Source organism: Pezoporus occidentalis, unplaced genomic scaffold, assembly GCF_034315485.1.
Source record: "Pezoporus occidentalis ecotype Australia unplaced genomic scaffold, CSIRO_AGI_Poc_V1 ctg120, whole genome shotgun sequence".
Taxonomy (NCBI): Eukaryota; Metazoa; Chordata; class Aves; order Psittaciformes; family Psittacidae; genus Pezoporus; species Pezoporus occidentalis.
Genome location: NW_026912995.1, coordinates 1,814,403 through 1,841,586, shown reverse-complemented (window position 1 = coordinate 1,841,586; position 27,184 = coordinate 1,814,403). Strand labels below are relative to the sequence as shown.

At 39.1% G+C, this 27,184-nt stretch overlaps 1 protein-coding gene and 1 long non-coding RNA gene across 4 annotated transcripts in view; one reads left to right on the top strand and one right to left on the bottom strand.

Moving 5' to 3' along the window:
- LOC134157824 (uncharacterized) overlaps window positions 1-4,401 on the top strand; it is a 308,975-nt gene extending 304,574 nt beyond the window's left edge. Inside the window, exon 3 of the long non-coding RNA XR_009962480.1 lies at window positions 4,391-4,401. This is a non-coding gene — a long non-coding RNA (uncharacterized LOC134157824). The remainder of the gene's footprint in view (window positions 1-4,390) is intronic.
- Window positions 1-27,184, bottom strand: part of RARB (retinoic acid receptor beta) — a 329,638-nt gene that overhangs the window by 233,789 nt on the left and 68,665 nt on the right. The window lies entirely within an intron of this gene.

The window sequence follows — 27,184 nt, the reverse complement described above, 5'->3', positions numbered from 1 at the left end:
AAAAAGTTGCCAGTGAACAGCTGAGACTTAAATGTATACCCAGCATGCTTACACAGACACGAAAACGAATACTAGATGCAATTGGCTTCAGCTATGTTATGTATTTTTGCTTGTTCTTAAAGAATTTCTGGAAGACGTATTAAACAAAAAGCCTGAAATTAAAATCAACCAGGGAAAAATTAATCTTGTTGCCAAGAAGAACAGACTCAGGTTCCACGACAAACAGAGATACATATTCAAAATGAACTTTAAAAATGTTCCTAAATTCAACCAACACGATATAAAATGACAAATGTATATATTATACTCACCAATTATAAAACATTGCAGCAAGGACTAACTACACGCACACATGAGACAACTGGGAGCAGGATAGTGGACTAAATAAAGTCAAGCAATCTTGAAATCCACAGAAACTACACTTTCCCTGTATTAAAAGGGGGAACGAGGTATTCAGGGGGGTTTGGATTTTTTTTTCCTGAAAGAGAGAGATAAAAACCAAGGCAGCTTCTTGAAGTATCAGTAGGCTTAATGTAGATGCAGAATATTTACCAGAAAATTAAACCTACCTAAATCCTGAAGCACATGCTTTTATCAGAGACTCACCTATTTTCAGAAAGCTGACAACCACTTATAAATCCATTTTCACAAGAACACCGTAAGAATCCTTTGGATGCGCAATGCTCAGTATCCAGCATTTGCCACCAGCAGACACTGTTGTTAAACAAAATGGGAAGCAGCCTTCGAAAGCATCCAGACAGAAAAGTGAATCCTAGTCTCCCTGTAAATCCTGCAAAAATACATCTCATTCACTTGTGTGGATCTCTTTATTGCAGTTGACATGGGCTTGCCCAGGGGACTAACTTGTTGTTCCATAAAGATCCTTTAATAGGCACTACTGATGAAACATTTAATCCAAGCTCTGGTATCAAATGGCTCCTATTGCCAGTGACAGTGATAGAAAAATCTATTTGCCAATTAAATAACTGCATGCAAAGCTAGCACTGTTTATTATGCCTTTTAACATAGTTCAGCTGGTTTGGATCATATCCAGTGAGCTTCATATTTTACAAAAGCTGCATTCCATATAACTTATAAGTAACATGCTTTAAGCCTTTCAGTTTTTAAATATACCTTTACACTCTTGTTGTTATGAAGTGTTTGCTTGGGCAAGGGTATACATTTTACACACAAATGCCACTTACATCATTCAACTATACACATATATTGCTTTGGACCTCTCTCTGTTGATAATGAAATTATGATTTATACTTAGAATATACCACCATATTTCAGTTGTTGAAAAAAAAAAACCCAAAACACTTTAAATCTCGCTGTGTTTACTTTAAATGTGAAGGACGTACAATAGCTACTCAGTTTTTGTAAAACTAAGGGAATACATTTTGATCCCATGAGTCTAATAAAACTCCACATAAACATAACAATAAGGAAAGCTAAGATGAATAGTTGAGATGAACACTTAAGCCTGGACTTCATTTCGCTCGGAATTCTACAATGCCAAGAAACAAGAAAACAAGTGAAGGGGCAGTAATTAAAACGGATTTAAGATTAGAGGCAGCACTACATCCATCTGTGGAACACCATTAAAACAGGACACAGCCCTCGGTTTGACAAGGCTGTAATTTAACGAAGTACGTAAGGCTGTAAGCTGCAGCTCAGGGAAGCCATCTCCACTGACAGCAGCTTAAGCATATGCTTAACTTGAAATAACCAGGTCTTAACATGTGCTTTATGTCAACCATTAATACACATTTTGGGGACATAGACTGTACTTTGACTTCATTTTAGCGTGACACAAAAAAAAAAAAGAAACGAAGTCATGCTAATATGCATAACAGTACTGAATAAATACAGGATAAAAATACTGGCAATTGCAGAACATGCAGCTGAAATTAGTCCTTTTCCATAAATAATGAAAAAGACAAACTAAGAAGAGGGTTTTTTTTCTTTTAATCACAGGAAAGTTTATTTTTTTCCCTTGATCGTAAAAAAAAACCACCAAATGCAAGTCACTCACTCCTACTCCCCACTGCCATAAATTTAGTATAAATTCATTAAAAAATATACTTAATGTTTCAGAATGAACATTGATTCCTCTGCATTTTGCATTAAGATTTAAGTTACTGCTCCCAACGCCATTTGTAACTTTATAACTAACTCGTCAGGAGGAGTTGTAGATTTTACTGTACTGATTACTGGAGAAAATGTTTCCATCTTACTTTATCAGATTATCAAAACAGCAGATTTTAATTTATGGAAAGCGCTATTTCCATTTTCATATTTAAGCATTACTCATGGAAATTATGAATTGGAGTAACCCTTTTAAAGCGCATAGGCTAAAATCGCTGGGTAGGGAGCTCCACTTGAAGCGTTTCTGCGAGATAAAATAACTGATTAAAGTATGCTTGTGTACCACACGTTCATGAGAAAATAAACTGTAGCATTACCTTTGACTGCATTAAATTTAGCCTCTGAAGGCTAAATTTACTAGATGAAACCAACTTTTGTCTAGTAAATAAAGTTTATGTCATGTCATATTACAATATCTCTCTATACTATTTGTTTTTTTAAATGGGAAAAGATACAGATTGTCAGTGATTAAAAACTGCATTTGAGCCTCTTCCTTTATTTCTCCCTGCTGGGCAAAAAAATTTTTAATCACAAAAATCCCATCTCATATCCAACTTACTTACACTCAAATCCTAGCACAATCACTCTGCCGTATAAATGCCTTCTGAGCGGCCACAACTGGAACCCATTAGGTTTGCAACTGATCAGAGGCTTTTTGTGAAGGATATGAGAAGACAGCAGGACCTGCAGAAACACTGAGACCTCAGTCCTGAAAACATGTTTTGGAGGGGTTCACAGTAAGCATGTGAGTGCCACCTCTGAGAGCTTGCAGGTGCTCTCAGGTGCTGCCTCCCCTACACTGGGACACAGCCGGAGCACACAAGCTGCGGGAAAAATGATTTCTTAACTTCCCCAAAAAAATAACTTTTTCTTAGATTCTTTTTTGCCTGTTTTTCATAAAACATCTTTGTGATAAATATTCATCAAAATCTCACTGAACATTTTAGACTTTTTAGCACATTTCTTAAACCAGCTCAGCTCCGACATGCATTCAGCAAACATTTTGGGCATTTCTTATCTGTTGCTTCCAAAGTTTCTCTTTTCAATCAACATTAGAAATCATGAAGTCTTTTTATTTAATTCTCCTAGGATTCTGATCTCTAACATCTACAAATAAACTCATTTATTAGTGTATAAAATATCTTCAAATGTGCCAAACCTATCTGAATAAATATGCTTCAATGTAAGTAGCAATGCATAAACTTTTCTTTCTTTTTTCTTTTTTGATGTATCACAATGAATACATTTGCTTTAACATCTATTCTCTTGATCAGTCATTTTGAGGTGGTCCACTTTTGTTTTCCCGACTTTCACAAACATGCTTGCAGCCAGTAAGAGACTCTTCACTATGATTAATGGCCTCCCATTGGGTATACAGAAAATTTCCCAGCCTGGTTCCCTTGAGAATGCTCCACTACATGGATTTCTACGCAAAGCTAGATTAAAAGAGGAGGAGCAATAGCTATAGTCCACCTACCCCACAGCCATCAATTATATACAGTAATAAATCAAAGTTTTCAGCCAGAACAAAGCCTAGTGTGGCAAACAAACAAGGGCGTTCACAGCAAATTGTTTTGAAGCAGAATAAAACTCTTGATAGAAATAATGGGGCAAGCAAAGCCACTGTCCATATCACTATAAAGTTCTGTTGATTTATTAAGAATTAGACACAGTGTATCCAATTACTGCTGAATTAACTTAAACAGAGAGCAGTAAGTAGAAAAATAAGCAAGAAGATGGATTTCTCTTTTGAAAGGAAAAAATCATGCAATTCTATATCACAGTTAATTGAAGACAGTAACGTGAACCATAAAGTATCTGTACTTTAACTCCCTATATTTGTGTTTCTTGGCTTTTGGTTTTTAGCTCTCTCTTTCATGAAACACTGGAATGTCTATCTCATCCATATTTCATCTCCAGTCTGTTTGTTTTCCTGGCTGTTTCTGCCTCTGTGCCATAGATGATTTTGATCGGTTTGGATATTTTTAAATACCCTTCACACACAATCTGCTTTCAAACAAGATAGTAGAAAAAAACACTAGGGGACATGGAGACAAAAGACTTAGCATCGCTCCTCACACATCTCTTCCCTTCTGAACAATGAGAATAATCTGCAAGGGGTCAGGTCCCTCTTCCTTCAGATATTTAAAATTCCACTTTTTGATACAGAACAATTTTTGGAAAGCCAAGGAATATAGCATTAGTCAAAACGCAAGTACGCTGCACCCAAAAAATACAGTTGATATTTGCTACTACGCCCAGTCCTCACTGCGGAACATATTACACATAGACTGGGTCTCTCTGAAGAAACAGATGTCAAGCAAAGGGCTCAGTAATTTCATCAAGACTTTCAATTTCTCAGATGTTTGTGAAAAATTAACTTTCGCCAGCTCTGACCAATGTTGTACAGCAAAAGGCAAGTGTCTCCAGGACAACTCCACCTTCCCATGAGACAAACCATGTCCTACACCATGCTTTCCCCAGTCCTTCCTTGCACTACAGTCCTCCAGCTTCCAATAGGTGTGAGTGCTCTGAATTCAGAGGAAGATGGGAGTTTCTGTGCCAGATACTGCACCTCTGACCAAGTATGGTCACACATGAAATATGTCCGGACCTACATTAATGCATACACAAGCTCCTGCTTCTGGGAACCTACCTGATTTACTTGACAGGATTATCTTCAACCAAGAATAACAAGATTTGATATCCACAGGTTCATGATCCATATATTCATGTAGTGGACCTCTCTTCCTATGTATTTCTATACTAATAAAAAAGACAGCTCCCAAAATATGTAAAAACACACAGAAAAGGGGTATTATTCTTTCCCAGTTTCTGACATTAAATTCTGTTTTTTCTCAAACAGTAATATGAGCTTAAGGAAAACATTTATTCCTGAATAATTTCAATGCTTACAGTTAATAATACTCTCACACCAAATAAGTGCTTTGCAATTTCATCTTCCTTGTGGCCTTTACATTAAGCAACACATGCAGGGCACCACTGATTCCATTTTCCACTTCGTGTAGCTCTTTGGGAATAACGTATATCTTACATGGTCCTCAAAATTCTGGAATTACTAACCCATGACACTCCGACATGAAGAAGGTCCACGAGCCCTATTGCACTAGCCTGCACTGAGAGGAGACGCCACAGCTGGTGCCCTCCCTGTGAAATTTGGCTGGAATAAGTGTTAAAGACATGCAAAAAACCGCCACTGTTTTCCCAGTCTTAACTGGATGACACTGAAACTGTTGAGTCTGATGTTTCACCTATTTTTTCCTGTTTCACTAATTTTTCCTGTCACTTTCACAAAGCCTCCCATAAGTAGTCCTGTACAATCCCAAAATACTCTTCCTGTGAACCCCTTTAAGCATCCCACATCCAAGGCAGGAGCTCCCATCAAGTGCCACAGCTGCTCTAGCACTGACTTATCCTGACGTATGTCACAGCTGGATCACAGGGCTGAGCGCTCTCCTGGGAAAACCCAGGGAGGTGCCCACACAGGGTGTCCCTTCCTCCAAGTCTGTAATTTGGGTTCCCACCTGCCCTTGTGCCCTTGACCTACTCTGGGCTTGTGCAGATGGGCCTCTGATGGGCTGAGGACTCCTAGAATGGGCCTGGGAGCAGCTGGGGCAGGGTATTATTTGAGCTCTACTCTCACCACTGTCTCTCAGTGCTCCCTTGTGAGCAAGCAGACCAGCTTTTATCACATAAGTTAATAAGTGGTAACCAGATTCATGCTTACCCTCTTCAGGAACATACTCCAAAACACACTGCCCAATGAGATTAATTTGATTTTCTTGCCCCTCTAAACCCAGAGAAAGTACATAGCAACAAATCTACTTACATACCTAAAAGTTTGCAAAATCAGGGTCCTGTTCTCCTTAAAGTATTTTCCCATTAGGGAATTCCATAATCAAGGATCATAGCCACTCACAAAACCTCTACAATGACAATTTAAGAGGTGCACATGTGCATACTCCATTTAGGTAAAAAAAATAAAAACCCTCATGAATAAGTAGATTCCAAGTGATTGTGGGATACAAAGTGAAAAATACGATCAAAAAATGCTAATGTACCAACTTCTAAGATGATATACTATGCACATCCAACTCCCCTTAAATCAACTTTATGTCTAAATTACATGAAGTTGTTGTAGAGGTAAAATACTGTTAATATTAAAGAAGACATCAATAACGGGTATGATTTAACACACTTAGGAATAGTTTAAGAACTACATGTACTACTGCTTTATTTCTCCCTTTCTCCCAAACTTCTCCCTCCTTCCCTGTATCATATGACACACACCCCTATTTCACCTTGTACTTTGGACAGTATGTTCCTTAAGGAAAATAACAACATAGCATTTTGCTTGTAGAAAAAGCCATGGCAAGGTCGGAGCTGCCAGAAGCTTGCAGCTGTTTCTGGTATGTTTTAAACATTAAGAATAGAAAGCAACATTGCTTTCATAGTTAGTGGTATTTGTGTGTTTAAAATGAAACACAAGGTCTACCTGATTACAGCTAATGCGTGAATGCAGTCAAGGTGCTCTCTGGGAAGAAGAGAAATGGTGAGCCTGACGCAAATGTGATTTGGAAAAAGGGCTGGGTGGAGGAAAAGGTTGTGGTTTCTTAAAGAGCTGAATGTGTAATCCTCCAGACAGACTTGCAGCAAGGTGCAAGGAAACTGCAAAAAAATGCACAGCAGCAACTGAAGTGCGACAGCAAACAATTACCTCTTTGCTTTAAGGCTCATCCTGTAGCTCTTCTGGCAGGAGGGTACCCCGCATCTTCCTGGTTAGGTGTGTAGTGCAGGAGCTCCAGAAAGAAGCCTGAGACAGCAGATACAGATAGCTCAAGCTGTTAAGTCCCTTTCACTGAATTGATAAACCAGCAAGATCTGGCTTTTAAGAACAGAAGGTGGACAGAGACACTTAACTTGTCATTGAAAATGATAGTCATATTTTGATTAGGTTTATTTACAAATTATTGTGGAAAAGAAATAAAAGCACAGATGGAGAGAAACCTTCTTTTCAGTCACTAGATCAAGTTATGCCTGAACCCCATACTTTTAAGATGAACATTATCTGTAGTTGCAAAATGACTTTCTGAAGGGGTCAGAAATTCAAACACAGCACCTACCTCATCAAGAGAGCAAATCAAAAAGCCCAGCCTAAAAGCCTTTTTTTTTTTTTGTATATATATTACTCATTTTAGAATGTTTATTTCATCCACATTTACCACAGTTCATTTCAGCCGAACAGAACCCCCATGTTCATGATTTTTGCCTACAAGAATATTAAATTTCTGCGCATCTGTCTTCTCTCTAGGGGTTTCTCTAGGGAATATAATAGTCTATTTGGTTTTCTATTGATCTTGTACCTAAATACTGTTTTCTCCCTTTCAGAAAAAAAAAAGGGATTTGCCAAAGAATCAGTAGTGCCACTATAAAAACGTTTTTCTTAGCTGGATGAAATGATGGCAGAGCAAGATTGGGAAAAATATTTTTCAAATCTGTTTTAATAAGCGTGCATCCAGATAGGGATATGCTAGATATCGGTCTAGGCATGCCCCAGGCCTATGATCCATCTTTCATCCATTTTTCCAATTTCAGACTGACAGCTAAATTAGCTCATGGAAAAGGCTCCTGTAGGCAATAACCAATAACCTGCCATCCAAGGTAAGTTGCAACAGCAAGAGGCATAGGAGAAAAAAATGGAGATAGAAGGCTGCATTTACATCAGTTGGTAAGGAAAAAATTGAGATACAAAAAGGATCAAAATCATAAAAACTTAAACAAAATTAAGCCACACTGGAAAGAGAAATATAAATTGTGATTTAATTTTATGCAATAGGCATAAACTGACCTCTTAAGACATGATTGGCAGTCTTGGAGTTTCTGTATTTAGCAAATCCAGTAAGTTTACATATATACAACTGCAAACGGAATAGCTTTCTCTACCTATAATATCTAGGCTCAGTACCACCTAGTTACTGAGTTGTGTTCATCAGAAAAGGAAGACAATATCTATTCATAAAAGCAAGGCATCAACAACCTTTTGAATCACAACACTCATTTTCTTTTCAGGCAAAATAAAATCCTCAGCATGGGAGTGTTCACATTACAGTGCTAATAGTGCACATGTGCTAAATTATTTAAAAAATAATAAAGATAGGCGGAATGACATATCCACAAAGCAGTCAGTTTACTAACTGCAATTGCACAGCATCTATCTGACTGAGTAACCTGAGCTTATTGAAGCTGATATTTAACATATATCTCTCCATGAAAATAACTAACTCAAACATTTAGAACAAATTCTTTCTGGAATGGGCTTAGCTACATGTGAACTTGCGTTTTATTTGCATTTTTGTGTTTTTTCCATCATGCTCTGTAGTAGGTGAATTGCAGGTTAAAACCAATGACTTTGATACACTTCATGACTTTTCTCATGGTAGAAATCTCCCCTAATGTTGTTTACGCTATCATGTAACATTAGCAATGATATTTACAATTATCATTCAAAATATGCTGCAGTACCCTGTTAAACACTGTTATCATTTATTTCTTCCATTTTCTTTGTCTACATGTATTAGATTTTCAACAGATAATGCAACAAATCCAAAATGCTGACACAGATCTTTGCAAAAACTCCTTTTTTGTGTAGTGGGACACCACAAAACATGACAAACCCATCAACCAGTGTGATGGTGTGACGGGTATTTTGTTGCTCACTGCAGCTGGGTATCTGCGTTTGAAAAGCATGCTTAAATTAAAGATGCAAAGAAATGCCTGGGGTTTCATTGCATTGCAAATGTAAAGAAAGACTGATTTTCTTCAAAGGAGGTTGATAATAACCTACAAACAGCAGGTATTTTCTGCTAGCAGCATGTAGCTGGCATGTCATGGCTAGTACATCTTTAATCATAATAATGAGTTCTGTGGTAATCATGATAAAGTATGTTTTAACTGTCAATGTTTTTACCTGCCATTGCTACTCTCTACTGAGAATTAGCTGACTTTTCTTCTTTCTGAGCTCCCCCAGCCCTAGCAGTGCATCTCATTGAGGCAGCTGTACCATTAGCCAGGCTGCTACTTTAAAAGTTTTGCTTATTGCCAGCATTTAACTCTTAAATATCAGTTTAGTACTATGAAATTCACCTAACTGCTTGGCACAAGGAATACACATACAAATAACTGAATAGTCTGGAAAACTAAGGGAAATTGCAACTTCTTTTCCTGCAACAGGCAAACAGTTCTCTAACTTCTTTCTCTCACCAAAATATTATTTTTTTCTCAGGTAATTCTCCCCTAAGTTCCTATTTTCTTTTAACTGCATTTTCTCTAAGACATTTCCCATGTAAAACTAGTATATTTCTAGTCTGATGGGAAAAAAAAACCCGGTCCCATAGCAGGATTCTCTCTTGTCCTGGAACATTAACATCACAAAAGGGACAGTTACCATCCTTCACAGCAAGCATTCCTCTTTACCCCAATTTCTGCAAGCAGTCAGTGTTTTCCACTTCTAACCATGAGCAGGAACACAGTAGTTTACTATGGGGTGACACCAGCTTCCAACCTTGTCCAGAAAAACTGATTCTCCTTGAAATGTCACTTTTTAAGACAAAAATCAACACATAAAAGAAATAAGTTACTGGCTAATCAGAGTAAGATCACTGAGATTCCACAAAACTGACAGAAGAGAAACTGGAGAGAAGAAATTAAAGCCTTTTTAATGCACAACAGAAACCGCCCAGTGAAGTGTCCTGAGCTGTGGTACACCCTGCATTAAACTAAAAACAAAACCAAACCTGTTATTTAATCGACCTCCCCCAGCTCCACAATAAACAAAAATCAAGCCGCTATGAATAACCACAACCCCTTCCATTAGGCTTGTAGAGTATTACTTGGCAGGGAAATGGGTAGAGCTCTCCTCTGCAAATCCCAAATGACTTTGAATGCTGGGGATGAACCCAGTGCTGGCACTGAACCTCATGCAGCACAAATATCTGCTCTGCAGACAGCTTCCAAAGCTTCTGGCCAGACCTCATGCACTGGCTTCAGGTGGCATAAAGTTAATTTTCTGGGATAATCTTTTAAGCCACAACACCTCATCACAGAAGAGCTCCTGATGTGTGTATTTTTCTCCCCTTCTGCCATCCTCACAGCGGTGCCACTGAGACCATTCCTACTAGACAAAAAAAAACCAACTTATCTACTAGGGTTTCATCTTGACCATGGCACTCACCAGGACCTGGGTCTCCATCCCAAACCCTTTCACAGCTGGGAAGTCCTTTATGCAGTAAAAGTGAAGGATGAGGTGGGGCAGGGATTATCTGAGCCTGTGGCTTGGGCTGCATCCCTTATTCCATTCTCAGCGCTTTATGCAAGGTTTTCCAAGCCTCAGTGTGCTGAAATGTTAATAAAGCTTTTCATCGTACAGTGATATTATGACTAAAGCTAGCGATAGCACTGCTGAGTAGTTCAGATTCAGTGGCAGAGCAGCTTTATTCATTTTTTTGTAAAATGTGAGCAATATAGATGAATGCTATCAGGTAAAGGCCTCCACAGGAAAAAAGTGTTTAAAGACTAAAATATGAAGAAATAAGCATTCTAAATGAGAGCCCATTTCAAAAGCATTTTTCTTTTGCCACTTATTAAGGTTTGCAGAAACATGCTGAAAGGATGTTTCTCTGTTACAACCTTTAACTCCAAGTTCTTACCCATACCATAGATCATAATATTGTCATTCTTCACTGTCACCACTGCGTCAGCAGCTGTTTTTGGTCTCACAGAAAAGGATTTGACCTTTGAGATGGTCAGGAAGCTGAAGGAGCAACTTTGTGAAAAAAATAGCCTCCTGTTTACATTCGCCTTGTTTAGCGAACGATTATCTTGGGAGACATGAGTAATAAGTATGTATGTTTACATGAGCAAAGTGTCATTTTGATAGCACTAAATATTAGTGCGTGTCTTGCTGTCGCTGAGTAACTCTTCACTATAAATGCTGATCTGTATTTTACCAGTAACACAAAACTGCTAATGAGAAGACCAAAAGCCCAGTGTAACATCTTAGGAGTGTTAAATAAACCTACAGGTACAACTCATAATGGCAGAGACATAGCAGTTCAGTCTTTCCTTAAAATATTGTATCCTGCTAGGTTAAAATGCTATTTAAACATATTGCAAGTATTTGCACCTAATATCTAGATCATTTGACTTAATTATAATGAAGCATCATGACATTTTCTGAGGATGAAAAATAAGCAAAAATCATATATGAAATATAATAATTTTTTCCAACTATCATATTATAAACTTTCTTCACAGTGGTATTTACTTTAAATATTTTAAAGAAACAGTGGTATTAAGGTACAATGTACACCACCCAATCAGAAAACCAATTCCAAGAGCATCCCTGAGAGTTTACTTTAATAACACAACAGGATTTAATGTTATTAGCTTGGAAAAAAAACCCACTACTCTGAGTCCTTATATTCACAGTTTTATATGAGATCTTGAGAAAAACTACATAAATTATGAAACAGATTTACTGCTATATACATGCATACCTCTATTAATTTTACATTTCCATGTATTTAATATTCAGTAGATTTCACAGACCCCCTCTATGCCTCTGTGCTGCTACTCAGTTCACTATAGGATAGTAATGATACTGACCACAAACTCATCCCCTGAGTGTACCCAGGCAACTTCTCTTAGTTACAGTAACAGTCCCTTGAAATCCCATCTGGGGTCAATTTAGCTCTTCATTTACTTAAATTTCTAATGAATAACCAGAACAAAGTCCTCCACAGATTACTATTAGCCTCTTTTGTACAAAGATGTGACAGTATAACTGACAGATTTTGGACAAAGCTAAAAGAAGCTGCCCCACCCTTCAGTACCATAAGGACCCCAATGCCAAATAACCATGACTATCAGCACAACTCCTGGGCCAGATGTTCTCTATTTCATCGTTAGCGTTACCAAATGTAAATGGAAGAAAACTCACTGGGCTATTTTACAATACGGAAATGCAGGGAGAATAATTCTTGGCTTGCCATATAAGGTTGTGAGAATACTTCACCAGTGTTTTCCTCAACACACTCAAGGTGCTACAACTCATATTCAGTGTTCAGAACAACCATGATGTGAAAAGAACATGCACCTATACACTTTTAAACAGCTCCTGATGACTCGAATTACAGAAAGCTCTGCTTGAAGACAGACATTCAAGCCATCTGTCCACAGCTCAGCTGTGTCTGTCTGCAAGCTTTGTGGTCACCATTTGGTTTTTTTGGATCCATTTACAGCAAAAGATGGATTATGAAATATAGTTTCTATGTTTAAAAGTCCGGTGGTATGGCTGTGATAACACTACCTGTCTTACTGCTTAACAGAGACCATTGGTTTCCACTGCTTGGACTTCTTTTTGCAGTAGAGATGCCAGGAATATTTCCATTGAACATTTGGCATGGTTTTTTTCACTTAAGAAAATTAAAAGCCTCCACAGAGTTAACCAATGTACGCTTCTTTACATACAGAACTTGACTTCAACTTTCCATCTGCCTCAAGTTCATAACCAATTGGTGTGCTGAGGCAGCAAAAGACTATGGATTAACCATCTGTCTGAAGAAAACTGAGATAATGTGCCATCCTACACTTGGGAGAAGATAAAGATCTAACATGACAATCAATGCAGATGTACTCTCATAATGGATTTCACTTACTGGGATGAGTTTTGTTTAAGCACTAGCCTTAGTAATCAGTAAATCATTATTTAAATGTAAAAAGTTGTACCTTGCCTTCAGGAAAGTACTCCACTGAACCTGAAACCAGCACAGTGCGAGGCCAAGCCATCTATCCCCGCTCTGCTTCTACTCAAGACTAAACCTCACCTCCTCTTTCCCCCTTCTTTCCTCTCCCCAGTGGCCTCATGACCCCACGTTCAGACCACCTCAGTGTGTCCAGCTCACCCCAAGCCCAGGTCTCGGTCCCTTTCTTGATCCCAGCAGGGTCACCACTGTCTCTCCTGTCATGCCTGCTGCCTTCCTCAACACCTTCTTCTCCCTCTGCTCCTGCCCTCTGTTCTCTCCAAACTTCTCAGCACATTGCCCTGGATTTTCAGCTTGTGCCAAGAAGCCATACCCTTGCATCCACTTCTCCAAGTTTCACTTACTCTTTTCTCTTCCCTGAGTTCACTTCAGTCCTCTTGTGACTTCCATCACAAAACAGACAAAAAAGCCCCAAAGTGGTAAATAACCCTGGCCGTAGCATGGGACTTGCTGCCATCACATGTTTATTTGGTCTAAGGTCCTTCTCTCAGTGCATGCCTTGTCTATCGACACTGCAAACCCTCTGAGAACAAGGACTATTTGCTATGAAGTGTTTACACACTGCCTAGCACAAAAACGCCCTCCTGTAATAGCATCATTTCTGTACTCCAAAGAGCCAGTGTCAGGGCACTGTACTATTTTTAATGCAGCTCATCCAAAGGAAACCTACATCCTATCTGATGGGCTTTTTTTAATGCTTTCTAAACAATGAAAGAAGTTGCTGTAACTGTTTGCAGGCACAACAGTCATAACTGAGCAGGCTGCTGGATGTAAGGAATGTATTGACAGACTAGTGGAATAGAGACATCCTGTACGGTTCCCAACATCATTCCAAGAGAGGTGAAGTGGAAAGCCAGATTGTGTTTTCAGCCTTAGGTAACAGACATCTAAGATGTTTAACTGCCAATCACAGGTTTATTTGTCTGATCATATGAAAATGTGAACCCAATTCATTCCAGATGGATGCATACACAGGTGCCCAAATTTACACATGCAAGTGCACAAACATGCTCCTGCACACACCCACACTACCCGCCCAGCAAGGTGCAGAGCAGACCCTTAACAGACCTTTACCACTTCTGTTCCTCCACACACACTGTTAAAAGCTGCAGCCTAATTGTAACTCATGCAAGTTGTTGTGCAGAGTAGCTTGTGGCACTTGACAACTGCTAGACAAAAATATTTCTCCTACATTGGTTTCCAGCAAGCTCTCATTCATATTCACCTTCTCTGTCCAGATGAAATGACATGGCAAGGCAGCCTCCCGTTCCGTAAGAAGTGAAGTCATCTGGGACAGGAATTTGTCCTCATACATAAGGAAAGGTGTGTAGTAGTCACAAGGTAAATAAGACAATAAAAATAGTAGTACAGATCCATAAGGCAGTATGAAAGCCAGAATCCTGTGAGGCTGGCAGTCCTTTGTCCCCCACAGAACATATGATAAAGTGAATGTTTAAAAATAAATTCAAAAATAGCTTGAATGGCAAAGGGAGACAGACAGATGAAGGAAAGAAAACATCCTGGCCACTATGACACCAGCAGCAACATCTGCAGTTGGTGAGGAATAGAATTTAATAAGGCAAAGTGAATCCTCAGGGTGAAAAAAAGTTCAAAACATACTTCAGCCTAAAGAAAACAGGATGCTTCTCGAGAAAGGAGAGCAGTTTATACTTCAGTGAAGAAAAACAAGTGTATCCATTTGCCTTAGTTGCCAAGTGCATAAATTGAGACCCTCAAACTTTAATTATCAGTTAAAAATATTTGCATTAAAAATTGTTTTATCCCCACTTAATTGTCACCTATAGCCCTTTGTTTCCTCCCTTAAGAACCTGCAACAAGCACTAGTCTGTTTCTCTTTGCTTAGTAGAGCGTAAAGAGAAGTAGATGCTCAGAAGGTAGGTGTCTGTCCGTCCTCTCAGACTTACCATTGAAACACAGTAGAAAAGAATTCTTCTACGGCTGAACCCTGGGCTTAAAGGGCATTAGGACTTGCATTGTCACATCTTTATAAAACATATGTACTATAGCTAGATGACTAGGAAAAAAATCATGATAATACTTCTAACAGGCACACACTACCTATGCTCGAGGACTGGCTGACAACAGTTTTGATCAAACACAACAGAGCCAGATTCTGGCTGGGGAGAAGAATCTCTCCAGTACCGCCACTCTGTAGCCATTTCCTATTTGGCTACAACATTCAGGTGAGACGTCGCTTCTCCAGAGTGTCCAAGAGGCATCAATACCAGTTCTTTTCCCACATACCCATCTTCATAATACTCCCACACCAATTTCACTTAATCTGCTTCTCACCAGCAAGGTGCCAGATTGCTGCAACACACCTGTGTAGAGGCAGTGACCCCAAAAGCAGATGGCTGATGCTTAGGGAGTAGGTGGCTCATGTGAAATGCCAGCGGCACGGATGCTCAAGCTGTGCTTGCTGCCAGCAAATTCCCAAGCAAAATGTCATGCTACTGGTCTACCTCATGTGGTGTTTAATGTCTGCAGCACTCATTTTCTCTTTTTCCTTCCCTTCTCCTCTACCCTCTTAGCACTCTCTCTCCCCTGCAGTCAATCAGTAGTCCTAACCTGGACACCCATTGCTGTGATTCAGATGGAGCTGCTGGATGGATGTCCTCCCATCCAGAGCCTCAATTTTGTGATTCCTTAGACACTTTGTCTACTAAACTCTCCATCAGTATCCAAAGCATGCCACAAGGCCAGTCTCACTTTCCATACTGAAGACCAGGCATGTTCCAAGCTCATCACATTGCCACTGAACATTTGTCATGGCAAGATGAGCAGTCCTTTACATTCCTTTATATTACATGTACTAATTACAGGAAGGGCATCCAGAACATAGTTTAGTTCTCCTTAATGGCTTTTAGAAATTTAAACACATCAAAACAAACATCGGGTTTTGTTCTGTACATAATCCTTACCAGCTGTGTCTGAGCTTTATATAAACTGGCTTATTTGATCAACTTCCTTAATGAGGTAGGACAAAAAGCAAATTTTACTGAGCCCTATGTTGTAGCGTCATCACTTAGAAAAGGAATCAACAGAGCAATTAATTAGTTTTACACACACACTCTTATCTGAAGCATCGGCATGATCTAGTACCAGGCAGGGAACTGTTAAGAGTCTGGTAATTCACAGATGTCCAGCATATTTATGGAATTAATCCAAAGACATTCAGTTTACGGGGGTGGGACAGGGAAGAACACCAATATACTTCAGTCTTCTTTCTGAAGATTTGCTATTTGCCAGCCGGATCACATGTTAAAGCAGCGCTCCTTTAATAAAAATAGAATTTTAATTCTGGAAAACTACCAGATTTGATACAGGAAGCATCAGCTACAAAAGTTGCAGCTGTGGATGCTAACAGCAAACTATAAGCCAAGAAGCAAAACACTTGCTATGCCAGTAAGCAAGCAATCTGCGTGAGAAGCCCAAAGAGCGAAAACCAGGTACTTTCCCAGTGATGTCAAAGCACTATTTAACGCATCCTGATCCAACTTCAAAACCAAAGATGGGGTGCCATGCTCTAGCCATGCACTGGAGTTTCATTCTCTAACATAAAGAACTGACTGCAACACCTACATCACTTCACTGCCAAAGTCAGGAACACAGCCTGACAATGGATTCCAAGAGGTGGGTGCCATGGACAATCCACTTGACTATAGTAATAGCTACTCCTCAAGTAAGGAAGATCATGGCTCCACCTTCAACCACTTCTGGTTTGATACAGCAGGCATCACATGTGAGACTGAGCAAGTCTTCAATGGAAGTGTGATGGAAGCATACCGTGAAACATACCTATTTATAAGTGACAGAGACACTGGGTAAATGCCAGGGCAGTGCTGACTGAATGAAGTGTGAGTGAGCTGCATTTTCTTAGCTGCGTCTAGGTGGAAGAGGAGAAAAAAACAAAGACAAAACCAAACCCCTAACCCTTCTATATGCCTTCCAGTCCTAAAAATTCAAGTGGAAAAGAGCTGGTGAAAAGGAAGTAAAATCAGTTTCTAGAAAACTCAAGTGTGATCTTTCACGATTACTATACGTGGAACAGTGGAAATCCTGGAAGATTATTTGTTTCTCTCATCTACTTGACAAAGAAATGGTTGTTTCTAATGTCATATTTTACTTGAAATTATTTAAAATAGGGACCTGAAATCCCCAAAAGAAACCATTTTACAGACTGGTAGCATTGTATGACTCCTCCTCCAATTACTAATGTCAACTAAAACATGGAGGGCAAAAATGGCCAAGCAATGAAGAACAACTTCTTTTCCAACCTCACAATGGCTTTGGTACCTTTTTCCCGTAGTGCAGAGACTTGAATAGCTCATCACCAGTAGATTATTTAATCCATGGCCCACCTGTAATTACTAGTGCACAGGAGGAGAAACTTCTCATTTCAGGCTTCTGAAAGCAGATTAATGAAAGTGCTTTTGTTTATGGGGAAAGAGGGAGTGGGGTGGCTTGCTTAAAATGATACATTTTTGCCATATGTAGGTAGAAAATAAACCTATCTATCAAGAACACATTAATAATAGATGAAAACTGGCTCCAGACACAAGATTACTTGGTGAAAACACCAAAATAATGGGCAGAATTTTTATTCAATTAATTCCAAACAACATGGAAACTCCACAGAACAAGGCTTTCTTTCAGAAAGTAATCCCTTAATTTAGCAAAGATTTTGTTTGCTCAGAGTTACAATGGAACAGAACAACAACAATAAAAAATATATCTGGCATACAGAAAGACAAGCCTGTGTACTGCACTTTAAAACAATTAAGTAAGTGTTTCACACCAGAGTAAAGCTTTTAACTACTGGAATAGGCAGAGCCAAATCTCATCTTTTGTGCATACAGTTTAAACTGCCAAACAGGGTTTATGTACCGATTAGTGAAGATTATGTAGAGTGGTACAGCCATTTTTTAAAAATACAATATTATTACAGAGAACCCCCAGAGGTTCATATGAAGATGGTCTCTATTTCATAGACAGTAAAATCACTGAGGCATATCATCACAGCAATGACTTACTACTCCTGAAGGAGACAGGGGAGTTGAGCTCGGGACTGTTCATGCAGGGAACAGCCTTCCCCTGCAACTGAATATGCAAAAGCCAGTTTACAGCTTGTATCAGGTATTTACCGGACTTTGAATGAAGTCTTAACACATCTGCATTGCTTGTCAGCTTCACCAGCCTCTCTAAGGAACTGGGACACCAATTTCTTAGCACCTAAAATATTTAATTTGAGAAGCTTTCCCTCATGTCACTCTACATAACACTATTGGTGGCTGCAACCTGTGCCAGGCTTTTGGGAAAAAGTCACTTTCACAACACCATTACATGCATGGGAGAATATTACATACTGGATCATGCCATTGAGAGTTCTGAGTTGGGATGCCTCAGGCCTTGCCTCAGCGTATGTCCAGCATTTTGGTGAGCAAAAGGCTATTTATCTTCACTGCAAACACAAATTCTACATTACTTAACAGCTCTACAAATGCTTTTTAAGATAATTTTCTTTTAACATTTAATATGACTAATAGTCACTAGAAGTGCAAGAGCACTATAATGTAACTGGATTTTAGCAATGCATTCTAAGTGGGTACACGGCTAGCTTAGGAAAAAACAACTACATTTTTGCAGGTATTACTTTTCAAGTAACAGCCATTCTACATAATTTCACTGAAATAGGCAAAACTGAGTTATTTATACTGGACATCAATAACAATACCAGTATTAGCCATTACTTGGCCAAATACTCTCATACTTGGATGCCACCTGAATGTCCCCCTTGACCTAGACCAGGCAGCACATTGTTATGTGTACTGTGTCCTGTGTACATTACTCTGTGGAATATATGGGCACAGGGAACAGGTACATGTACTATATAACCCTGTGCTGTGCACACAGTGTATTATAGCCCATCACCATTTTGTAAGTCATTTTGGGTATGAACTCTGGAGGTTCTCTGACCCTCCTCACACCTACAAGGCAACTCAGCTCCGTGTAAGCAGGAAGAGGAGCCTCGCTTGGGAAGTCCTTACACAGAAGAGTGCACATAATGCTTTCAGTTGGCACAACAGCTTAGCTACACCAACTGGGGTTAAGCTATGTTTAAGTATGTCCAAAATGTACCTGTGTCTCTATGCTCTACCTCAAAGGTGAAGACAAAGAAATCTACTATCAAGGACTGCATGATTTATGCAGCTGGTGGTACAATGCATAAAAGAAATCTTCACCCACATGATTGAGGCAAGCATCTTCTCTGGCCAGGAATTTACACAGCCTGCAAATTAGAAACACAACTGCAATTCTATCATCTCTCCTTGCTGCTACCAAAGTAAGACCAATGTCCCATGGCACTCGGCACTAAGGTAGCTGTCCCTTCTCTAGCCACAATGCACTTAAGACACAGAAATAGTTCCAAGCAAGTTCTCAACTCAAAATTTTAGAAAAGCAGTTCCCAGATCTGAAGGACCTCTCCCTTTGCAGCACACCTTCAGTCCCCTGCTCTTCCTATAACAACGAGTGTAAAAAGAATTACAGCTCAAGCAGCACAATGGAAGAGACACTGGAGTATTTTAGACAGTGGAAAATGAAGAAAAATAGACATCACTTGAAAGAAACTGCTGGGCTCTGTGTTGTATTGGACTATAAGGCAAACAAAAGAAATGCTGTCAAACTAGAAGGGAAAAGGGTATCAGGCAGGTAATTGTACTATTTATAGAAAAACTCCATTATAGTGATACTGGCTTGAAAGAGGAGAAAGCACCTACAACAAACAATCCTTTACCAGTCTGAAGAAAAGTATACTCACATCAATGTCAGTCTCCAAATAGACTGGTAAAGACTTTGTCTTAGGCCCTGTTTAAGAGTCTATTACAGGAAGGAAAGAGGTTGCTTTCCCACTTCAGATGAAGTGTTCTCCCTGATTCCAGCAACACCAAGCTTTATCCAGTCCACAGATAAAATGACCACAAAATAAAGGTAACTGAAAAACTAAAAGACACAAATATATCGCGCAAAACATGAAAAATACTTGGGTAATGCAACACATGGATAACAAATTTCCATACAAATGTAGGAAGAGGAACAGAAGGTTCCATTTCAAATTTCCAGTTTTTCTTCTGTTTTAGAAAATGTTTAGAAAATAAAATGCCAATATTTCATGTGCTGTTAGAGAATTCTTAGAAAATCTATTGTAAATCCCTCAAAAACAAAATCTATTTCCATTAAAAGGAAAATAAGATAGAAAGGGCAGTTGTGACAGGCATTACAACTGCTTAGCTTCTTATCCTGTTAAATTTCTGATATATTACTTACCATCAAGTCACTGACCTATGGAAATACCAGAATAAAGAAAGACAATGTGTTCAACTACAATTTAGAACTTGGATAATGAAATATTAGTGATATACCTTTTAAAAGTGAATCATACACATTTATAACTATTTCATTAGCCTGTTTGTAAGAATTCTTTGTCTCCTACTGCTTCTCCTTCTAGATGCAGAAACAAACATATTTTTCTTTCTATTCTGATTTCCAGTGATGAAATCTGCTTCTCACATCAAGGTTAGCATTTCACTGAAAACTTTTCCTGACCAACAAAGCTGCTATGGGTAAAACAGTGGTGAGACAATTTCAGATTCCCCTCTGAGCAAAGGGTTTCAGGGCAACATTCGGTTAAGCAATGATGAATTACAGTGAAAAGTTGTGTATGAACGCTGGGATGAATATGAAATGAGATCAGCTTTGTTAAAGCTATCACAATAAATATGAGATGAATCAATGAATACGAGGCAATTATTGCAGAGCTCTTCAAAGGCAGCCCAATGCAGTCACTAGAAGGATACCCACATAGCAGGTGCAGGGTTTATAGCTGAAAACAGGCAGTGCCAATACCACCTGGAGAGAAGAATGCTTTACCAATCATTTAAAACATGGGAAGTGAAAAAAGTGATGGTCACAAAAAGCTTTTGGTAATGAAGGTGCAGCCATCCCTGTGTCACAGCAGACTCAGCCATCCAGGCAGTGGAAAGGGCACGAATCCTGATTCCTCAGAAAAATTAATTTGAGGAGAATTTACTACAGAGTTTATGGCTGCGGTTCAAGCCTACACACACCTCAAAGCCAGAGCAACTGACCACTGGACAGCACACAGGTCATTAAAAAGAACATAAACCACCGTCACCTTTCTGGAGGTTCAACCACGGAGCGTTACCTATTCTACTCTCATCCCAAGGGGGTACCCTGCTCTCCTCTTTACATTTTTGATATGCTTAAAATGAGTTTCGTTCACCCCTATAAAAACCCCTCTTGCCACTTAAGCTGATGACTGTTTTCAACTCTGCAAAGAAAGGGTTTTAGGCAATTATGATCCCTCTAAAACTCCACCATAAAGCAGTTCAGTGCCATACGTGAAAGGCATGCACTGATAAACTCATTCTGCCGACGACAGTGCAGTAATATGATGGGGCAGAAGCAGAGAACTACAAAATACCTAAGTATACCTAGTTAACAGAGGGGAAAAGAGAAAGAAAAAAAAAGAGAGAAAAGCTGTGGAAAGCAGATGAAAATCAACACTGCAAGCTATTGGCTTGAAAAACAAACAAGCTTTCCCCCTGCCAGCAGCAGCATTACTCGCAAGTCACCGAGATCTCACTAAGGCTGAAGATTTGTTCCTTGCGGTGCTATGACCCATCATCCCATAGTTCACTGAGGAACCAAGCAGCTGGGTCATGCGATGGGCAGATGCACATGGGAGAGAAACCCTCCGGCTGCTGGAGCTGCTCAGGCTCCCGGAGTCCCTTCTGTGACCAGTGAAGCACACAAGCTCCCCTGCCCCGAGCTCCTGCAGCCTGGGGAGCAGGGACAGGCTTAAACCTGGGCTCATAACCTCATCTGGATGGATACCTGACACACTGGAACAGTCAGGGTGGAGAATCTTCCTCCTTCAAATAAAAACAACCTTAAAAACAACATTAAACACACATGCACACTGCACAAACAACAGAGAGAGAACCAGGTTCTTTCTCCTTTCAAACTATGAGTTAAATAACTTGTTTTCTTAAAGCCATGCTTTAATTTGATAGATGTGGAAACTGACTCCCACCATCCTGTAAAAAATGAGAAAGACAAAAAAAGAAAAAGAAATTAATACTAATAATCCAGAGGATTAGGGATCAGAGGTCAGTGCACAACCTTTTAATGAGCAAGGTATTTAAAGACTGATGACACAGTGTATTTTTATTCTGCAGTAATTTAGTACAGAAGTTTACATTGATTGCTTAAAAGGCCATTCGATTTTATTTCCCATATTTAATTGTTCTTAGTGCCCAATAAATGGTTGACTGGAGAAAGTAAAGGATTATTTTATTCTTTTTGTATCATTAGGAATACTGTCAGCCCAACTCACTTACTCGCATGCCCTCTACATGCCCTTCATGTTTTCACAAACCAGGGCAGATTATCTGGTTTTCATTACCACCAAACCTGACCACCCCCCCAACCAGTGCTCAGGCTCTCTAAAATGAAATAAACCTTTCACAGGTGCATGAACAAAAAAGGAGGTATTTTACCACTCCCAGCAACAATGTTATAACTGTGACAAAGAAAAACCATAGGCTTGCATGGTGGAATTTTGTTTTACCTTTAAACTTACATCTTCTATGAAAAACGGCTGCCTGCTAAGTCCTTATATCTTATCATGGCTTGGATCTCTTTAGATGCTGCTTGTTGAGCAGGAGCTGCAGGCCCTCAGACCAGGACATGTATTTAAGCAGGCTTAGTTATATGTTAAAGGTTCAGCATGTGCTCAGATTAGGTCGTCATCTACTCATCTTTTTCCTTGTCAAAAGAGAACAAATGCGACAAACACAGGAAAGGTCCTTTCCCCCAGCAAGGATTTGTTGTATCTCACAACACAGTTAAATCATGCCACTCCGTGAGCATCGTGACAGCTTCCTAGGTACAAAGTTATTTTTGTGTTTTCCAAGAATTATCTAGTTATCTGGACGGCATGTACAATTCCTAGCTTGCTATTTATACAACATCCAGACATTGTGGGCATTTGTTGAACCCATCTACCTACTTGCATGTTTACAAAGTCATGAAAACATGAGAAAAAAATATGTCAGCTTTTCTCCCTCTTTCCAGCATTTCTATGATTTAAGAAACTATTCTCACTTTTTTACATCCAGGCAGCTGAAGCACAAAGAAATATGGTTTAGATTTGCAGAAGATACAGAGGAAGTTTAATGCCCGGATCGCCTTAATTCCTAACATGTTACCCTTACTTTAAAAAAAATCCAGAGGTGAAACTGCCAGTGCCATTGAACTCAACAGGATATTTTACAATGGTTTTAACAGTGTCAGGATTTCAACTTCTAACATCAGGAGGATTTTTATCTAAATAAAATCTGGGACTTTTCCAGATATTTTATCACATCCCACTGAATTATTGAAAAGTTAATTTATTTCAGTACTACTTTTAAAGGGAATCACATTCAGTGGGAAAAACAGGTTTGTAACAAAAAGGAAATATGTAGCATACAAGAAGTTTCATCAAAATACATACATGTGTATGAAAGGTGACTTTTAAAATCTATTTTCATGTACTACTTAAGACTGATGATCTCAATGATCATCACTGTAGAAAAGAATAATGAAAAATTAACAAAAAAGGGAAATGACATAAGAATTTCTTTTGAAAGATAACTGCACAGAGTTTTTCAAATGTAATCGCATAGTTGAACTAGGACAATAATATCGGATCTGTAATCTACTTAAGTATTTATTGATCGATACCCATGACAAAATAACTGTTTCCCTAACAGGATTCACATCAACATTTTTTAAGTTTCCCAAATAGTTCACATGGTAAACTTACATATAAATCAATTAATATTGACTAATTCATCAATATTTGCACAATATGAAAAACAGCTTTGGCGGCTTTATGTTCTCCTCAGAGCAGCTTACCTACTGATGATTAATTTTAATTTACTTTAAAGGATTCTATTGCACTGAAACTTTAATTAAAAATGAAATGAGAAAGTCTATAAAGTCTGCATAGCATCAATTACCTAGACTTGATATCCTGCACTTCGCCTACCCTCTGTACATATGGTTTCTGTTAAAATAATTGGAAAGCACTTCTGAACAATGTCACCCACACATCCATTCTCAGAGTAAGAGGATATATTACCATTAAACATCACTAATATTAATAAAGAAACAATTAATTCTTCATTACCTATTTCTAAAATACACCATCAGACTCCTTCAATTCAAACAAAAATAAAACATTACACATGCCTGTCAGTGAAATGGGTAATCATCATCATTGTTATAATTTATACTGCTTTTTGTTGTAAGTCTAATGCCTCATTTATTTATAAAGCTTTTTGGCTGACATTATAAATAGCCTCTTTGAAATATTAAAAAAAAAATAATCTAGCTCTCACTAAGCAAAGTCCCATACCCCTGTCAACTCTTTCCTTATAAAACGGTGCTTCTAACTTGCATTACACTTTGTTTTGGTGAACGGGCAACATTTACATTTATAAATGTTATTGTTTCAGTAAAACACACTAAATTATACTTCCCATTGACTTATGTATGGATATAAAAAATACATATAGTCAGCAGACTAATCTCAATAACTAAGAAAATCACCACTAAGAAAATCCACACAGAAAATCATTTGGGAACTCCGGGTGAGTTTACACTAGGTGTAAGTCCGCTCAGCAGCCACACAGTATCTGATTTAAAGATCAACCTTACTAACACTGGTTTGGATCAGGTACAAGAACTATTCAATGTTTTAATTATTAAAAAAGCATGGAATTGTCACAGTCCTTATCCAGCACTCCAGCCAGCATCAGGTTACAAACCTCCAAGGTGTCTCTGGCACGCTGCCTGGACTATTTATTGCTATTTGTAAATTAGAGACTGTGCAAGAATGTCAGTTTTAAATATCTTTTTTTAAATGAACCTGATAAGAGATGACCAGATAAACATTTTATGAGACTGCTGAATAATGGCATCGCACAAAGCCAGCTTGTGAATTTTACAGGACAGCTACCTTGCCACAGCACACTGGCAAGGCAGCTTGTGAATTAAAAGAATAAAGCCATCGGAAACAAAAAGTGTGCGCTCTAAAGCTGTAACAACAAAAATAACGAGAAAGTCAGCTATCATCCATAACAAAAACAATCACTGAGCTCTCTGTATCTGAAAGTAATGGAGAGTCTAAGGTGCCCCTATCAATCCTGCTAATACAGCTCTAGCAATTATTTCCTGTACTCTACATCAGTAAGTTAAAATATGCTTCCAGTGCCTAACACAGCAGTCATTAAAGTTTCCCCTGCCTCAATCAGCATAACTAATGAGGCCATATAATAACAGAATGCAATCTCTAATGAAAAGGCGAACAAAGTCTGCCTGCAACAATGCTGTTCATGATTTAGTATTCTCAACTTGTCCATCCTCCATCTTTTACGCTGTGGATATTATCACCACTCAGAAAATTACATTTCAATGAACTTGTCAGGAAATGAGTAATAAATTAATCAGGCAGCATAAACCAATTACAGTCATTTTCTGCGTGTTTTCTTTCAGGGAGCATGCATGAATGCAGTACCGGCTGCAATGGCTATTCCTGCAGAATGCTCAAAACGGCTGCAAGTGTGCACAGGTGCTGCTGGAAGGAGGGGTGAAAGCATCTCTGCTCAGTTGAAGTCATTGCAAGTACTGTTGAGCCAGTGAAGTTCCAGCCCCAAAACATCGTTATTTTTAAATTATCTTTTTAATAATATATATATAAATCTATACAGAAAACTGAACCCTCTCAGGCACTTTGGAAAATGGCACAAGATACCTAACATAGAATCACAGAATTATCTGGGTTGGAAAAGAACTTTAAGATCATCAAGTCCAACCTTCACCCCAGCACTGCCATGTCACTAAACCATGTCACTAAGGGCCTCATCTGCACGTTTTTTGAATACTTCCAGGGATGGTGATTCCACCACTGCCTTGGGCAGCCTGTTCCAATGTCTGACCACCCTCTCAGTGAAGAAATTTTTCCTGACATCCAGTCTAAACCTCCCCTGGCACAGCTTGAGGCCATTACCTCTTGTTCTATCACTTGTTACTTGGGAGAAGAAACCAGCCACCTCCTCTCTCCATCCTCCTTTAGGGTAGTTATAGTGTGAAATGTAATGTCAAGCAGGATATGGGCTTTCTGCCTTCCTCTGCATACACTGTTGTCTCTTTCATCAAACCCATCCCCAAAGGAGTTTTCACTACATTCATGCACCTCCCATCAGGCACTTAACGTAACCCTGAGTTTGCTGGCAGCCCCACAGGGCTACGCCTCCTGTGCTTTATGAAGATTACCACGGAGGGTAATTTGTGGCCTTAATCAGTGAAGGAGCTCCAGGGACTGTGAGGAGGTGGCAAAACCATGGTGCCTGCAGGGCTCCCAAGGGACCTGGGAGCTTGAGAGCAGTCAGTGCTGTTTCTGTACTTAATGTGGCAACAAACATTTCACAAACTTCAAGCACCTAAATAGGTTTGCAAGCATAGCCCAGTTTCTTTCCAGTTGTGAGAAGTGACAAAGGAGGCTACCTACAAAAGTAAGTTGTTATTATGAATACCTAAATGTTAAATCTGGGTATATGCAAGGCAAATTGTGCCGATGGCTATGGCTAAACAGAGTGAACTGGGATCTCTGTTCAGTTCACCAAATACTCTCTGAGTATTTCTTGGCATCCCAGCTCTGTTTAGGCAGTGCCTGGCTGTAATGCAATTCCTCTATTCTTTCTGACTGCTAGGAAAAGCTTTAATACTCATGATGTTTCTTTCAAACACATGAAGTGACCAACAGAACCATCTGAATTACCAGTCCAGCTCCCACGCTAACAGTGAATGAATGATTCAAATTCGACACCTCTTGCTTCAGGCTGTGTGAAAACTCAGGAAGAGCAGCCCACTGGTTTCGCACCTCTGGTTTAAGGCATTGTGCCCATCTTCACACGCGAGAGCACCAGAAAGACTTGTTTTTTTTAACAAAGCTCAGATGCTGAAGCACACGGCACATTCTGTCATGGCACAGAATTTCACAGCAAAGTACTCAGATGCAAAATCTGAAGCAACATACGCTT